Raw genomic sequence first — 18,570 nt, forward strand, 5'->3', positions numbered from 1 at the left:
TGACTATTGGGATCTTCAGAAGTAGGTACCACTGAGAGATAAAAAGAGAGACTGATTGTATCTGAAAGACTATGAACTCATACCCATCCATACTGCACCTAGGACCCTGAAGACTTGTCCTCCTCCCTGTCAGTTGAACCCCAGTATCCCAGTAGCTAACTGTGCATAATTTGATAAGGACACTGAGAGGTAGATCTTAAAAACATACTCCGGCGCGAACAAAAGTACACGTGCGCGTAGCCGCACGTATCTTATAAAATCCGGGGTCGGCATGCGCAAGGCTGTGCAAAATCGGCAGCCCGCACGCGCCAAGCCGCGTAGCCTGCCTCTGTCACCTCTGAGGCCGCTCCGAAATCGGAGCGGCCTCAGAGGGAACTTTCCTTCCGCGTCCCCCCACCTTCCCCTCCCTTCCCCTATCTACCCCACCCCCCAGTCTCTCTTTTTATCTCTGGTCACAAGATCCGCCTGTGTTACGGCTGGGTTCTGCGGCTGAATAGTGCCCTTGGGCCAACCCACCCCGAGGGGCGGAGTAGATCGGGAGGCGAAGCCAAGACTCAGAGGGCTAGGATGTTTAGTAGCAATAGAGTCTGATACAGGATCTTCACCCGGGTACGCAGAACCCCCCAGGAGGAGCCCGTAGGGTTCCAGCTCCTTGGGACTTGGGCCCCAGAGAGAGAGTCCAGCAACAGAGAAGCAGGTACAACCAGTGGTAACAGGACTAGCACAAGCTCTTCATTCGGACACCTAGCAACCCCCCAGGAGGAGCCTGTAGGGTTCTGGCGCCTTGGGACTTAGGTGCTAGTGAGAGAGGCAGCAGCAAGGAACTAGACAGTTCAGGAAGAATAGAGTTCAAGACAAGAGCTTCACCCGGGCACCGGGAACCCCCCAGGAGGGACCCGTAGGGTTCCAGCACCTTGGGACTTAGGAGACAGCAGAGACAACTCTATCTCACAGGCGTAGTTGCAAGGGGCGCCTGGCGTGGGGTCCGGAGTCGTGGCGAAGCAAGGCTGCCGGCAGGCACTGGAGCAGACCATGCTGAGGACAAGGCTGGAAGCAGGCAGCGAGCAAGGCGTAGTCAGGACGGACTGAAGTCAAGGCAGGCAGCAGGCAAGGCGTAGTCAGGACGAACCGAAGTCAAGGCAGGCAGCAGGCAAGGCGTAGTCAGGATGAACCGAAGTCAAGGCAGGCAGCAGGCAAGGCGTTGTCAGGACGAACCGAAGTCAAGGCAGGAAGCAGGCAAGGCGTAGTCAGGATGAACCGAAGTCAAGGCAGGCAGGAAACACAGCAAGGAACGCAACTCAGAGCTACAGGAATGTAGGGAACCTTGTTGCAAGGCGAAGAGGAATAGTCTGAGCGCCGGTTATATCTGGGTGGCGGGTGACGTCATCACTGCGGGCGGAGCCAGGCTTCCGGGTTCTGGGCGCCCAAACAGTCCGTACTCGCGTGCGCGCGAGGCCACTGCAAGCGGGGCAAGGAAATGGCGGAGGCCACATGGGCCTATGCGCGTCCCTGGGAGCCGGAGGGTGGTGAGCGCGGCGTTCCCTGGCCCGAAGGTAAGCGCCGGTCAACGAGGAGAGAGGGGAAGTGGAGCAGACCGCAACACGCCTGGGCATTAAAAATACATTTAGGAGACAATGATCTCGCAACAATGTACAGAATGAAGCTTGTGCAAAAACTACAGTGAGATTGCATCATGATCACAGGATTATTCCCTGAGGTGTACATTTTTAGTGGGGTCCTCTCACAAGCAATACAGCAAAATTTATTGGGATCTATGTAAAATGACTCTACATTCACTTTTATCATCCTTTTCTAATTTATTTCTAATGTGAATGTAAAAAGTCTACAGATGCTTTACAAAGCTGTAGAAGGGAAAAAATGTCAACCTGCTGTCCGACACTATTGATTTTGCTAAAGGAGCTAAATATTATCATTGGCATGTTAGTCCACTTGAATATGTAGAAATAAGGGTTAATGAATAAACCGTAGCTTTAATACTTTTTATTAGCCCAAAGGCGTTTAAACTTGTGATTTACTTAACAGTTTTCTGCATCTCGGCATTGGGTCCCAAACCACAGGATGAGAACTGGCCCAGAGCTGGCACAGGGGTATGTAATTACAGCTTTCTGTTTCTCCTTCCTGTGCATTGGTTAGAGTTGTCAGACAAGGTTGGCTAAATTCTAGCTATACTTCATACTGTAATTAAAGGAGCTTGAGGGACTGTATCTGACCATCTGTGGGAGAAAGCAGGATCAATAGATAAGCATGAAGGGATATGGGGGCAATATATCTGAAGTGGGATTGTCCTAGTCAAAACAAGACAAGTGTCAGCCTCAGGCATAATATTATTTACTGGCTGAGACAAGGAAATTCAGAGTTTTAGTTTAGTTTTGTTTTTTTTTAGCACGCTCAATTTCTTTGTCTTCAGAATTTCAATTCAGAGTCCACTCATGCTTGTTTTAGTGTGCTTTGCCATACTATTTTGTTTTATTTTTTTTTTTAAATGCTGTAAAGGTAAGTGGATAAGTAAAATGACAGCAAATAAAATCAAAAGTATGAACAAGACAGCTTAAAAAAGATAAATGGTCTTCTCAAGTCAGCCAGCATTCAACCAGATTTTAGGTCAGTATGACAGTGTAATTAAAGGAGGCAGAGTATACCACACAGGTGGAAATGAAAGATTAAGGATCATGGAACAATATGCATTGTTCCACTGCATCCCAATTACAGAAAACTCAGTGCTAAACAATTTTTCTGTGCTGACCCACTGCGAAAATGTGGAGCATGCATAATAGCTCTCAAAATGTCTCACAACTTATCTGTCATTCCTTACATAGTTTTCAGGATGCACCTGTGTATCCTTACTTAACACATTTCTTATGGCACCTCCATTTACATAGGTTTCACTGTTACACATTTAAAGGAAATAACAAACTAATGCAGTGTACCTTGCTCCAGGAGTCCGGAGACTCCCACTCATTGTGCCAGGGGGGGTTAAGTGGATGCGACAAAACTCTTATTATTATTATTATTATTGTTATTAATCTTTTGCATAGTGCTACCAGGCATGCAGACTTCTGTGCAGAGACACAAAAGAGACAGTCCTTGCTCCTTGAAGCTTACAATCTAACAAGACAGACCGGACAAAATGAATGTTATGTGATACCTCTCTACTGCTCTAGGGAGTCTACACAAAAGGTTGGGGGAAGGGGCGCAATCCCACCCTTCTGCATTGAAACGGGAGCAGGCACACTGTCAATGGCAATCCTGGAATTGGGAGAAAGGAAGGAGTGAGACACAGAAGTAAGGCTAATGTAATCTCAGGTAGATTGAGATCACAGGGTTATTACAAACATTACAAAATTTTATGCTTTAAAGACCCCAAAATTATAGCAATCAACACAAATACAACATTTTTATTTTGTAGGAATGCATATATGATTAAGCTGAAAAGGTGTTACATTCGATTAACATGAGCAAGTTTCTGGGGATACTTTTTAAACTAAGGGGTTAATTTTCAGAAGGTTTCCATGAGTAAAATCACACATATAGGTGTGAAAGTAAAATGCGTACAAGCTGCATTGGAAACATTGCAAGTATGCACATGCTTGCGATGTTGCACACAAGAAAAGGTGATTTAGGGATGTTCTGGAGCAGGGTTAGGAAGTTCACCCCCAAGCTGCTATTTGGTAAGCAGTATATGTGCATAAATTACCAAATTTGCCCATATACTTTTACACCTGCTAATTAAGTCATGGAAGTTAAATTGCACGTGTCTTTTGTCTGCAGTTTTGGGTGTGAGGTCTGGGTTAAGAGATAAGGGGTCAGGATATATTAGTAGAGGTCTAGGTGAACCGAAAGAGGTGTTAATGAACTGGTGATTGCAAGTATGCACACAAGAAAATATTTTCAGAAGCAGAGTACACGCAATCTTTATAAAATGCATGCCTCAGCTTATAACTCCGGGTTACAGAGCATAAAACAGACTTCAAGGCTGATTGGAATATGCCTCCTTAAAAAGCCACGTTTTTAATCCTTTTTAAAACTGTTTAAAATTCACCTCCATTAGTTATCCAGCTAAATGCCTTTGAATATGAGACCCCTACTTTGGGGGGAAGTGGTGGTGCAAAAAAAGCCACTGCGGGACTGCAAACCTTTTTACGTTTTTACCTTCCTGGCTATATGCTGAATATAACTGGTTATTTTAGATCTGCTCTCCACCTCACCAGATTTTCCTGGCTAAACTTAGCTGGGAAGTGCTGTTATTCAGAGCTACCCAGCTAAGTTTAAGCCCCTCCCTTCAATGCCCCTGTACTGCCTCTTTTTTATCCAGGTACGGTTGAGCCAGTAATGACTTACCTGGTTACAACTTAGCTGTTTGGCATCGCAGGAAATTCAGAACTTGGGGATGTTTGGCTAAATCTGAATGCAGCAGTATAAATCCCTATGAATATGGACTTCATTTTTTTCTAAATACTCAGTGTTTTCATTTTTGTAGTATAGATAGTATAAGGAGGATAGTAGAATTGGAGGCAAAAGCATAATAGTGTCATAGTAAAGAGAGAGAGAGACATATGCACCAAGTATGTATTTTTAGAGCCTAGTGCAGTATATGTGCTGTACTTTGCAAATAATTATTCTATTCAATATCGAAGTTTGAATTAAAAACAATGAGGAATTATGCTGTTTATGTCTCCTTGGTGTCTTTCAATGTGCACAAAACAATAACATTCACCATCTGTGTGCATCATTTAGCCTGGAGCTATGAGTCATATTTGTTCTAAAAGGCACAACCCTTATGGGTAGAAATGTATGAAATGTTTTGCTGCAAAAGCAAACCTAAGGAAAATATTCATTGCTTTCAAGCTCTTTGCCTAATTTTTGCATTTCTTATCTAAATAATTATAAAATTTTATGTGCCTGCCAAAGCTGTTGATAAAAATAAAATAGGGGTAGATTCGCATATTTGGATGCCAGAAAGTGGGTTGAGACAAATAATTATTTGGACAGGCTGTTGAATAAAAAGATTTGCTGTTCAAAGCTGGAGCAGAGACTGAGCATGAGGCAGAACTGGGCAAAAGGAGACTTAATGAAGCATTTTGGGCTCACACTCCCAGACTTCTGCTCATTTCCCTATGCAAGAGCCTCGTTGTTCTAATCAGACATGCAAATTTGCCCTGGTGACATTACTTCCATACAGGAAAAAGCAGGAAAACCACATGGAACATGCTTAAACAGTGATTTCAATATGATCTAAGGACAGAAGGGGTTAGGAAGACCTTTCCCTTAACTGGGCGAACTGGAAACGACTGGGGAAACTGATATTGCATCAGCGCGCATATGTACTAAAGTCCCCTCATGCAGTAGAGGCGGCATTTGCGCACACATGCGCACATCCATATAAAATTGTGCATCCATGTACAGCCTATTTTATATTGCGCGTGCATATATGTGCGTATGTTATAAAATGGCCACATCTGTTAGCGCAAGCCGGCGTATGTGTGTACATGTGCGCCCGCACAGCTATTTAAAAGTTACCATCTATGGCCTAGATTTATCAAAATGCAGTAAATATTGCATGCAATAGGAAAAGGGGTGTTTTATGGTAATAGCCTGTTTATCACAAAGTGTGTTATCTTAGTGCTTTGCATAGGTATTACCACAGAGTGTGATAACTTTTTCATACTTTGCGATAAGTACCACAATTGTTGCAATTCCTACCTACAAACACTGGGTGGGGGGAGGGAGGGAGAGAGAGAAAGCGAGAAAGAGAGAGAGAGAGAGAGAAAACCTAGCTAGAAGGCCCTTATAGTACTTAGGTATTTATACCTCTATATGAGGCCCAACTAGTAACTTGAGGTGAGGTTTAAGTAGTAGTGTAGGGGTTAGGGGCCCCTTTGACATTCATACGAACAGAACAGTACACTCTTGTGAAGATTTGATGACCTTCGGAGTGAGGAAGCTTGATGGACTCTCTACCTGGTTAACATCAAGCTAGGTTGAGAGAACATTGTACAAATCTCATCTTTGTGTGAATTTCCTCACTCCGAAGGTCATCAAATCTTCACATGTGCACTGTTCTGTTCGTACATCTCACTCTGAATGTCAAAGGGGCCCTTAACCCCTACACTATTACTTAAACCTCACCTCGAGTTACTAGGTGGGCCTCATATAGAGGTATAAATACCTAAGGCTTATAGCTAGGTTCTCTCTCTCTCCTGAAAACACTATTTGTGAAAAGATCGCAAACTGCAATATAGCCATATCACACAGCTTAACGTAAATGAAATAGGTGTAGTTATTTCCTGCATTAAAACTGAGTGTTATGGCTTTGCAAAGACAGCCCACTTGGCCAGAAATCCAGCCTTAAACTCCTCCCCTTTTCCAAATTTGCATTGCATCATACAAGGGATATTCAGCAACACAGCTATGCTATTCAATATCCCCAAAGAAATCTTTAATTAGTCAGATGTCTTGTTTAACTTTAGACCTGCTATTGAGCAGGTCTAATTTATCCAGTTAACTAAACTGTATAAGTCCAAATATTGATACTTATCTGGATAAGTAACTCCTCCCCAAAATGCCCATTTTCTGCCCACCGCTTAACTGGATAAGTACTTATCTGGCCAAGTGCTGACCGCTGAATGGAGCTGGATATATAGCCACCGACACTTAGCCAGAGAAGTCACAACTATCCAGCTAAGTGTTGCTGAATATCAGCCTCCTTATGTTTAGGTAGATATATAAGCCTTAGAGGAAAGAACAGAAGCCGAGAGGTGCCTGATAATGGAATGTATAGGAAAGGTCTACCCTTTGCTAATTCTAAATATCTTTGTTTGGGCCCTTGCAAATAACATTTTAGACTTTGAAAACATGCTGAATAGCAGCCGAATATCCTTCACATTTCAGGAAAAATGAGTGTCTTTCTGCTAGTCATCCCTGGAGGATGGAACTACCCAGGGTGAATTGACTCCATTGATTTTAAAAACTGTTTCTGTTCTCATTTTTTTGCTTACTCTTCTATTTTTGTGTCTGTATTACAAGTTGCAGCTGATCAATTTATTTGAATGGTAGTGTTAAGGGACCTATGACTTTGAGAACAGACAAACAAGTGAAAAAGTAAAGGTTGACTAGGCAGTAGGTAGTTTTTGTCTCTTATTGCATTCTACTCTGGAAATACTATAGTACTCTCATCCTTCCCTACTGCACGTATACATGAATCAGCTCCTCCTGGTAATGTAGAATATCTCACATAATGTTTTGCATTTATCATAATGTGAGTTTATGCTATATTTATTTTTTTTGTACTTGCGTAGATGTGTAGTCTAGACATCTGCAATCTAGAAGTATTCATTCAAGGACCATTAGGTTGTCTTTTGCTCTTCCTTGCTAATTCCTTAAATGGGTGTGAGATTTGGTAGGTCTAAGTGACAGAAAATATTTTTATTGGGATAATGTGTGCAGTATATTGATTGTAATTAAATTTGTCTGAAATGGAGCCAGACACATCAACATATTTATGCCCTGTATTCCGTGTCTGTGCTTTCTTTTCAAGTTATTTTATTAACATAGGGGTGTCTTTAATTATGCAGAACTATAAACTGCATTATTGATATTCTATAAACATTAAGTACTGGTGCCTCAAATGAAGCAAGGAGAAAAACATGCTTTCTTGTTGTTTGTCAAGGTTCACATAAGGAAAGGGATTTGAGGTACTACTGGTACTGAAATTAAAAGTACATTTATAATCATTTGAAGTCCAGGGGATGAAGCATTTGGTTCTGAATCTATTGTTTGCAATAGATATTTTTGCAGTAACAAAGCTACAACGATGTTTAAAACATCCGCAGCAACAGAGGAAGATGAAATAAGATTTGGATGGCAAATCTCTGCACTTGATTCGATTCCAGCACTTTAGCATCGCTTGTATGTATGAGAGGTATGATCCTAGTTTCTTGGGTCACTTTCTTTCAGCAGAATCTTGAGAAATGATGAGGAATTGAACATGTGAATGTCAGCGCTGTACCTACTGCCAGCATTATCAAGTGCAGCTGACTGAACTGGGATTTCTTTTGAAAATGTATTTTTAGGATGGATGAGCCCCCATATACAATATCTTGATGTGTATTGCCACGGGAATCAAAAACAAGTTGCAAGATCCATTGCCATCTCATTTCCTACAATATGTTTTTAGCAGTGCAGTGGAAAAAAAAAACTGAACTTACGCAGTAAAAATTTCTTCAGTATGTATTTCAACATGAAATGACACCCCAAAGCATCTGGAAAGTGGAAACAGTTAATATTGCTTCTTTTGCTTCTACAATCGCATGTCAGTTGGGAGTGTGAGCTACTTCAGATTAAAATCTGACCCCCCACTCAAACTACTGGAGTTCAGGTGATGAAAACTGGATCAAAACAGGCAGAATAAATCTTAGTGACTTGACACCAGTGTCCGTATTTGCCTGGTTTAGATCGTTATGACCTGTTTGACGTGAATACACACAGAATCACGCTTACATTCTAAGAAACATTCCTAAATGAACACTGTAGTTCAAACCTGTGAACACGGACATAAATTCTGATTTAATAATAAAAAAACATATTTCCTTTGGATCGATTTTCCAAGTAAATTTGAGTTAAACATTCACAGACCTGAATCAGAGTCGGGGAATGCCACTCTGTTCTTCTTAGTACTGTGGTACTCTAGTGCATTGTTTCATCTCAGTCATTGATGCCTTAGTGTAGTGAGGGCGCTGGGGATAGGGGTCCAAAGCCCCCACACGCCGGGCTGTAGGGGGTGCCCGGAGTCCGTTTTTTTTGCATTTTTTTTTTTACAGCCACAAGCAAGTAGAAGGCGAGAAGAGGGCGCTATTTGAAATGTCTGCTGTTTCTGTGATCGTAAGCATTTATACAAGGAGGACGGTGGTGGTGGGAAGGAGTGGGGGGGGGGGGGGGAGGGAGAGGTGGCACTGGCAGCAACATAAATTTATTGGCCCCCGGGCACCGGAGTCCCTTGCTGTGCCACTGCTAAATAGGCCTGGATTTCTGATAAATTTGAAAAGGTCACCAAAGGTAACTACATACAAATTTAATAATGCTGCAGATTGATTCTTATAGGTCATGGATATTGGTTTATTGTTTCATCACTTATCGCTCAGTGTTTGTTTATTGCCTAAAACTGTGTGTTATTATGATTGATTTCCTATGTTTTAATTGTGATCCACTTTGAATAACATTGGTTGCATAGACAGAATGCCTTTTAATCCTTAAATAAATAAATATGTGTAGCAATGATTTACTGTGCAACCGTGGGTATATTAACTGTGTTATTGTGAGACAAAAGAGACCCCCTTTCCACCCAAAATTTCAAGGGCTGAAAATGGTGAAGAAACACAAAGCGTACTCTCCCCCCCCCCTATAAATTAGCAGTAGCCCTCAGGGAGGATACAGTAAAAGGTTTTCCACTTATATCCTACCTCTATGTACTGCTACAGCCAAAAATTGCTCCTGACTTGCACGATGTGCCAGCACACATGCTATTCCCTGTGCTGCTAAATTTCTCACACTACTGACCTCACAGAAAATATCATGCCAGTTACTCCAATTTGGTGCTTAGGGTGATACCTGCTAACAACAGTCCGTTATCCCCCATTAGAATACGTATTTTCTTATTTTAATGCATGGAAACATTTATTATGGCCACATTAACACAATTTAGTGTGTTATTTGGGGCCATAATGACCCTTTATTACATGGCTTTTTTTTTTTTTTTTACTGCATGCCTTAAACCCACATCATGTGCATGGTTCACAAAAAGAGTGAACCTGCAAAATCAGAAACTAGAGTCAGTGAAAAAATGAACTTAAAGGGACTAGTTTTCTAAAGTTTATAAAAGGGATGGTAGCAACTTTAAAATTCTTTTTTGTCTTAGTTGGACAACCGGATTACTCGATCAATCATCGCAAAAGTGTGTTAAAATGTCCATCATTAACCCAAAATATTGCTATGAAATATCTTCTTTTTGTTTGAATTTTTCTTTGCAAACAAAAACAGAACAATGTGTCATCCATTGGACACACAACCAAAACTGCAGAAGAAAAATCTGTCCTGCTCAGACATCAATATTAATGACACATCCTAAACTTATACCCGACATCTGCACAATTATTCAGATAAGTGGTTGATAATATTTCTCCCTGACGCGGGGCTTGTTAGTAAGGAGAACCCCAGATGTCTTAATGTTAAATGGTTTCCTACATTAAAAATGTACAGTACATTAAACATGTTTAGAAAATATGGTGGTCCACTTTTCCTTTTAAATTGTTTTTGACTGGCTGACCAAAATATAAAAGTGATTATGAAACTGGGATAACTAAACTCTTACCTGGCTAAGATCGGCAGTGGGAAATTGATCTTCCCCTCTGCAGATAAAAGCACAATGAAGGGGCAGGGCCAACATGCAAGCTGCGGGAGGGGATTTCATTTTGAAAACCCAGTGCATGCTTTATGGGGATGACTTTGCATCTGCTTTACAGGTGCAAAGTCCAAAGATAGGATACAGCTGGCCCCCAAATTTTCAAAGGGAAACTCTGCTTGCAGGCTTATGGGTATTTAAAAAATTGCAAATAACAGTAAGAGAAGACCATAAACTCTTAATTACTGCTGTATCTGAAAAATGTTGGTACTATTAAAATAAGGTAATACATGAAGGGCTTTATCCCCATCCCATAAAACAACTAGGCATTGGCTTTATCTGCTGCCCAGTATTTGAAATGTCATTTACAGTTCTTTTGAAATGTCATTTACAATTCATTAACAGTTCATTTACAGTTCATATACATTTACAGTTGAAATGTCATTTACATAAATGTCATTTACAGTTACAGAAATGTCATTTACAGTTCTTTTGAAATGTCATTTACACTTCAGCTCTGTGTTCACTAAAGAAGACCCTGGAGAAGGACCATCTCTACACAACAAGAAACTGGAGGGAAGTGGTATAGATGAAAATCCTTTTACAGTAGAAAATGTATGGGAAGAGCTAAAGAATCTGAAAGTGGACAAAGCCATGGGACCTGATGGGATTCATCCAAGGATACTGAGGGAGATCAGAGATGTGCTCACGGGTCCGCTGTGTGACCTGTTCAATAGATCCCTAGAAACAGGAGTGGTGCCGAGTGATTGGAGAAGAGCGGTGGTGGTCCCGGTTCACAAGAGTGGGAACAGAGAGGAGGCTGGTAACTACAGACCGGTTAGCCTCACTTCGGTGGTGGGAAAAGTAATGGAGTCACTGTTGAAAGAGAGAATAGTGAACTATCTACAGTCGGAAGAATTGATGGACCAGAGGCAGCATGGATTCACCAGGAGAAGATCCTGTCAGACAAATCTGATTGACTTTTTTTGACTGGGTAACCAAGGAATTGGATCAAGGAAGAGCGCTTGATGTCATCTACTTGGATTTCAGCAAAGCTTTTGATACGGTTCCGCACAGGAGACTGGTGAATAAAACGAGAAGCTTAGGAGTGAGTGCTGAGGTGGTGACCTGGATTGCAAACTGGTTGACGGACAGAAGACAATGTGTGATGGTAAATGGAACTTTCTCTGAAGAGAGAGCAGTTTTAAGTGGTGTACCGCAAGGATCGGTGTTGGGACCGGTCCTGTTCAATATCTTTGTGAGCGACATTGCGGACGGGATAGAAGGTAAGGTTTGTCTTTTTGCGGATGACACTAAGATCTGCAACAGAGTGGACATGCCGGAAGGAGTGGAGAGAATGAGACGGGATTTAAGGAAGCTGGAAGAGTGGTCGAAGATATTTATTTATTTTTATTTATTTATTTATTTATTTATTAGGTTTTATATACCGTCACTAAGACAAGCCATCGCAATGGTTCACAATACAATAAAAAATAACAATAATAATACAATCACAAATGCAGTCATAACACTCATACATAAAATAAGAACTGTTACAAATAATAACTAAAAATGAACATAAAAAATAAGGCCTAAATATTCAAAAAGTAAACACTGTAGTAAATAATAAAATAAGAACTGCTGTACATAATTCAGTGCCAAGAAGTGCAAAGTCATGCATATGGGGAGTGGAAATCTGAATGAACTGTATTCGATGGGGGGGGGGGGGAAAGGCTGATGTGCACAGAGCAGGAGAGAGACCTTGGGGTGATAGTGTCTAATGATATGAAGTCTGCAAAACAATGCGACAAGGTGATAGCAAAAGCCAGAAGAATGCTGGGCTGCATAGAGAGAGGAATATCGAGTAAAAAAAGGGAAGTGATTATCCTCTTGTACAGGTCCTTGGTGAGGCCTCACCTGGAGTACTGTGTTCAATTCTGGAGACCGTGTCTACAAAGAGACAAAGACAAGATGGAAGCGGTACAGAGAAGGGCGATCAGGAAGGTGGAGGGTCTTCATCAGATGACATACAAGGAGAGATTGAAGAATCTAAATATGTACTCCCTGGAGGAAAGGAGGAGCAGGGGTGATATGATTCAGACTTTCAGATTCTTGAAAAACTTTAATGATCCAAAGACTACGACAAACCTTTTCCATCAGAAAAAAATTAGCAGAACCAGAGGTCACGAGCTGAGGCTCCAGGGAGGAAGACTAAGAACCAATGTCAGGAAGTATTTCTTCACGGAAAGGGTGGTGGATGCCTGGAATGCCCTTCCGGAGGAAGTGGTGAAGTCTAAAACTGTGAAGGACTTCAAAGGGGCGTGGGATAAACACTGTGGGTCCATCAAGTCTAGAGGATGTGAATTAAAAGGCAGCAAAACACTGCACGGAGCGGCAGTAGCCACAGAGGCATTCACGGAGCAGGATGCCAGTGGTTGGTGTTCCACCTTCACGGAGCGGAAGGATGGAGGGCTGCCATCTCCAAAAAAAAAACAAAAAACAGGGGTGGGTAAGAGTATGGGGCAGGGGTGTGGCCTGCTTGTTGCAGTGGTTGCTACCCCTAATTGAGCTGGATGTTCACTTGGATGCAGATCCGGCGCTGCTCTCTACATTGGTGGTGGGGTGGAGGGGAATTAGGGCTGGAGGGTACTGAAAGCCAATAGTAACAGGTGGGTGATAGAAAAAGATAAAAAAAAAGGATAAAGTATGTAGCTTGCTGGGCAGACTGGATGGGCCATTCAGTCTTCTTCTGCCGTCATTTCTATGTTTCTATGTTTCTATGTTTTGTGTCTTTGATCCTTTTTAAAATGCAGACAGAAGGCAGTATAGAAAAGATAAAGCTATAAGCAACACCTTGATAATAAACCAAAACTGCTACTCTTGGGGAAGACACATTTCAAAGTGATTTATGTGGGTAAAAAGAGTCTTACCTGCAATAATAGGGTGTCCGAAGAATGCCCTCCCTCAATGTGACTAAACATCTGCACTTTGTTTCACACTATGAGTACTGTTAGCCACAATGAGAGGGGGTATTCCAAGGAACATGCAGAGGTCAAGGGAGGAAATGACCTACAGAGATTGCACTTTCAAATCTTCATCCACACTTTTCCCAGCAAAATTCTACCCACAGAAAAAGCAAAAGCCAGTGATTGTGCATCCTTGGTATCCACAGCAAGTTTCAAAGTTCAAAATCCATTGACGTGTTCACTCTGAGAATCAGTGCAAAACCTGTGAGTGAAAAAGCATGCCTGGTCTTTGTCCCGATATGGACAACTTGAAAATCGCCCTGTTGCTACTGCAACTTATTATTTCTATAGCTCTGCTAGATGATATACGCAGTGCCATATGCTGTGTTATGCTACATTTATATACCGCCTTTCCCGAATGAAACTTCAACCCAAAGCAGTTACCAAAAAACAAATTACACAACTCAAGTGAATATCATATATCCATTTTCTCTTTTCTCTGGGGTGATGACATTGAATGTGTGGGGTTTATGGATGTGTAGCTAGGTTGCTATGTTTACATTTGTACGTACCATTATAGTACAAGTGTCTCTTTGATCTAGCCTACATTCTATAGTGTCATACTGCATAGCTGCTTCTGTGCACACATACTATATATAACTTGTCTCCTTTAATGCCTCTGGTGTTCTTTCCTAATTGCTTTGTCAGAATGCATGCTTTTATGTGGAATGACTGATTACTCAATGCTTCCTAGCATATGCTGTGCTGGGTCCTCTGTAATGTCACTTACATTATTCTTCGCAGCATAAATAGCATTATTCAGTTGATACATGTAAGTCTAATGCCTCCAAGAAACTAGTTAATAAGAAAATATTTTCTTGCAGTGACTTTTGTTGCATAAATTCATGAAAAGCAAGTTTCTTTTTTTTTTTTGTTCTGAAATCATACATATCCTGTTGAGCTTTTCCAGATATTTTTTCCATTAATGTCTGGAAAAGTACTTTACCCTAAGTAGAAAATTTAGTGTAAAGAAACAGAAATTATTTCTATGAAAGATGTTCTTAACAGATCAAGTCACTCAAAATCATTTTGACTTCTGAAGGATCCATAATGAGAAATACTTGTTATTTGTTACTGTAAATGGAAATTGTTACAAGATATTTGTCAGAACAAAGAAAGATATTTGGATTGACCTGAAAATAGATATTTGGGGTACAAAGAAAGAAGAGTCAGCATAGATTCTACATTAACACCTCCACTCTGCCCACAAATACATATTCATCCACATATATATATATGCCATTTTTGCCTCTTGGCACCATTTTATATGCATATTTTGATCTCTGCTCCAGGCTGGTGGTGTTCCAGATACAAGTGCATCTGCAGTCATGTAGGTCCTATTATATATAGTGGGGGAATCTGACAAATATACCACCTTATTAGGGTAATTTTCAAAGTCAATTCCATGGGTAAAGCAGTGCTTTACCTGTGGAAAAGTGCTTTAAAAAATGTAGGGAAACTTATTCTGCTACATAATTTAATGCAGTTTCATCATAAGCTGAAGACCTGGTTGATGGTGCCTGACTTATAGATTAATTTCTATGGACCGGCAGCAGGAATGTGTATCTATTTTGTTTTGTTACAGATGTTTTATTATATTGTCAACTGGTTTTTTTTTTTTATATATATATATATATATAAATAAATTACAACCCCCCCCAAAAAAAAAACCCTCCAAAACACACTAATTTAATGAAACAATACTTCACTGAAACAACATTTTTTAAAATAATTTTTTGATTAGCTTTTTTAAAACTGCTTCTGTATTATTTATAGAAATTATATCTAAAAAACAGGGGGTTAAAAAAGCCAATTCATAACTTACTGGAAACCCAGCAAGCAGTTTTGCAAACCTGTCACACTTGTGCCAACTGGCCTCAAGAAAATGTAATTAGTACTGGCTTAAAAAACCCTCTATAATGTAAATAAAGTATTTTGTCCAGATCTCATAAAACAGAATTAATAAGTAGAAAATATAGTAGAAACTAACTGTTACTTGTCTGAGTCATATAGACTATTAAAAGGGTATCTGCATTGCTAAAAAAAAAGCTTAAAATTTGGACCCATGAAAACCAGCACAATGCTATAAGCCACATTAATACCCCAACTTGAAGCCTCTGTTTCGCCATCCAATATTTGGCTTCTTCAGGGGGTAAGTAGTTATACCGCTGGCTTTCTGCAATAAATGCTGACAAAGACACAGTGAACAAAGAGAATTATCTATCTCATGAAATAACATCATGTGTTGTAAAATGTAAATGGCATTCACCTTACTTGAAAATTTCTGCAAAGGTGGCATCATAGGCAGCTTCTAAAATAAGATAAGAACCAAATATAAGAAAAAAGTTTTGAAAAGTATAACACTTGTAGATCAATCAATGTGAAGAGCTCAAATGCACGCAGTTATAAGAGATTTGCTGACATGATATATCCACCGCTTTAATGCTGCTGCTGAATCAAGCTGAAAAAAAGTCACATTTTATACAACAGATCATGCGCCAGAGATGACCAATCAAGTTCTAAAACCAGTGTCCAATGACATTATGCAGTTACAAACCTACTGCAATCACAGGGGTAGATTTTAAAAGGGTACATGCACTACCCGGCGCACACATATGTCCACCCGATTTTATCACTTGCGCGCGCAAGTTATAAAATCAGGGGTCGGCATGTGCAAGGGGGTGCACAATTGTGCACCTTGCGCATGCCGAGCTGCGCTGCCTTCCCTGTTCCCTTCCCCCTAGCCTGACCTTCCCACCCCTTCCCCTAACCTTTCCCCCCAGCCCTACTCTAAACCCCCCCGACTCTTGTCTTAACTTTTGCGCCTGCTGGCAGGTGATCCTCCAACACAGTGGCAATGACCATTGTGTCAGAGGCCTCTGGACCCTCCCCACCCCTGTCCCACCTCTTCCCCGCCCCGGACCGCCCCTTTTTGCAAGCCCTGGGACTTACACGCATCCCGGGGTTTTAAGTACATTGCCGAGCCTTTTTAAAATATACCTGGCATGCATAGGGCTTTTAAAATCCGCCCCTTAAGTTCTATCGGGTCAAAATATGCAGTTTCACTGAACAATCAAAGACATAAATGAAGAAGATATTTGTGTCTAGAACAGTGGTTCCCAACCCTGTTCTGGGGACCCCCCCATCAGTCGGGTTTTCAGGATATCCACAATGAATATGCCTGAGAGAAAATTTGCATGTACTGCCGCCATAACATGCAAACTTTCTCACATGCATAATCATTGTGGATATCCTGAAAACCCGATTGGCAGGGGGGGGGGGGGTGCCAAGGACAGGGTGGAGAACCACTGATCTAGAACCTGTTTGTATACTCTTATTAATAAAATGCTTACCATTCAATGGATATATTTAATCCATGAGTTAATGTCCCAAGAAAAAATATAGGGACCGATTTTAAAACCCGCGCGCGTGCGTCCATGTGTGCATGGTTCTCGGTGCATGCACATGGACAACTCTTTTATAATATGCATGCGTTGGCACAGGCATGTTATAAAATACGATTCCTGAGCACACATGTGTGCTGGATTTTAATGTATGTGCACACATGTGCGGGCAGGCGGCCTCTTTCACGCGCAACAGGGGGGAATTTACAAAACAACGCGTGGTGATGGGAGTAGGGTTTTTCCAGTTCCAATTAAGGATCAGACTGGGAGGGAACTTTCCTATCCATCTAACTATCCTTCCTACCTTTTCATCTCTCCTCTCCTCTCCTTCCCGACCCCTAACCCCTACCTAGCTATTAGATTTTTTTTTTTGTTTTATAACTTACCTGCTTCTTCGGAGCAGAAGTAAGTTACGTGCGGCTGCTGGTGTGCGTTTACCCAGGACAGGGCCTAATGGCTGCTGGTCTAGGCCAGCCCCTGCCCCTCCCCGCCCAGACTATGCCCTTTTGAGACAGGCCGGCACATCTGCGCATACTGGGGGATTCATGCATGGCTAAGCCGGTTTTAGCACGTGCAGCACTTTGAAAATTTGGGCAATAATGTTGTTTTCTCATCCACAGGAGGCAGATACTTTTGTCGAATGCCAAAAATTAACTTCATGTATAGAGTGATTTAATTTGCATCAATGTCAGCCTAAAGGTGCTTCTAGTTTATTGGTGTGAATACAGTCTTGTTCTGTACTATTCGAGTCGTAACATGACCTATATATTGTTTAACAAAAAGGTATACAATCTCATAGAAAACTTGCTTAATATTGCAATCAAATGTGCCCTGCAGCTGAAAATTAGACTGTTGAGAATTGAGAAAATATGAACTGATTTCTAAACAGTTGGTATACACTGTGAGCTGTCTGCATTGAAAATGGCCTAGAGTAGTAGATGTAGGTTATAACTTCCAAGAATAAGTGTAGATCAGTCAATCTGTATGATTTTGCCCACATGTAAATGCAAAAATTGGGCCATCTTTGAATTTATAATGAAAAGATAAGGTGTTCCAGTGTCGTCAATCTGTTGTACTAAAGAAATGTGAGGCATATGAGAAACAACACAAATAGTTTGATCTACTGAAGAACGATGTGTAGATTATAGTAGGTCTCTATTTACAAATAAAGCCTGCTTATAAGGTTGACGTATAACATTACGTGGATACGCTCTAGTTCTAAATTTAGCTTCTATGTTGGTGGTAATTTGTAATCCATAGAGGTGTAGCATAACCATTTTAAGTGTTGAAATTGACCTGTTGTAATATTGTCTCATAGACGGCGTTGGATGGTTGCTGATATAATGAAGAAGAATATTTCTGTGGGCTTCACATATATTGTAGTGGATAAAAATGCCATTTTAAATATTCAAATTCAAAAAAGAAATCTGTTGATGATGAACTGAATATTTTCAACCCTTGTATTTAGCAATACACCAAATTGTTGGATTTTTAGCAAAGCAGATACCCTTATAATAGTCTATATGACACAGTCAAGTAAGATTTAGTTTCTACTGAATTTCTACTTATTCATTATGGGGCGGATTTTCATACTCCGCGAATAGGCCTACTTTTGTTTGCGCTCCAGGTGCAAACAAAAGTACGCTGGATTTTAGTAGATACGCGCGGAGCCTCGGAGGGAACTTCCTTTGCCCTCCCCTCACCTCCCCTCACCTTCCCCTCCCTT

General features: G+C 41.1%; 1 long non-coding RNA gene across 2 annotated transcripts in view; it reads right to left on the reverse strand.

Annotated features, from left to right (window-relative positions):
• Nucleotides 1–18,570, reverse strand: part of LOC115100205 — a 270,704-nt gene that overhangs the window by 153,702 nt on the left and 98,432 nt on the right. For both annotated transcript variants that reach the window (XR_003858997.1, XR_003858996.1), the window contains exon 2: nucleotides 15,710–15,751. This is a non-coding gene — a long non-coding RNA (uncharacterized LOC115100205). The remainder of the gene's footprint in view (nucleotides 1–15,709; nucleotides 15,752–18,570) is intronic.

This window comes from Rhinatrema bivittatum, chromosome 10, assembly GCF_901001135.1.
Source record: "Rhinatrema bivittatum chromosome 10, aRhiBiv1.1, whole genome shotgun sequence".
In the NCBI taxonomy this organism is placed as follows: domain Eukaryota; kingdom Metazoa; phylum Chordata; class Amphibia; order Gymnophiona; family Rhinatrematidae; genus Rhinatrema; species Rhinatrema bivittatum.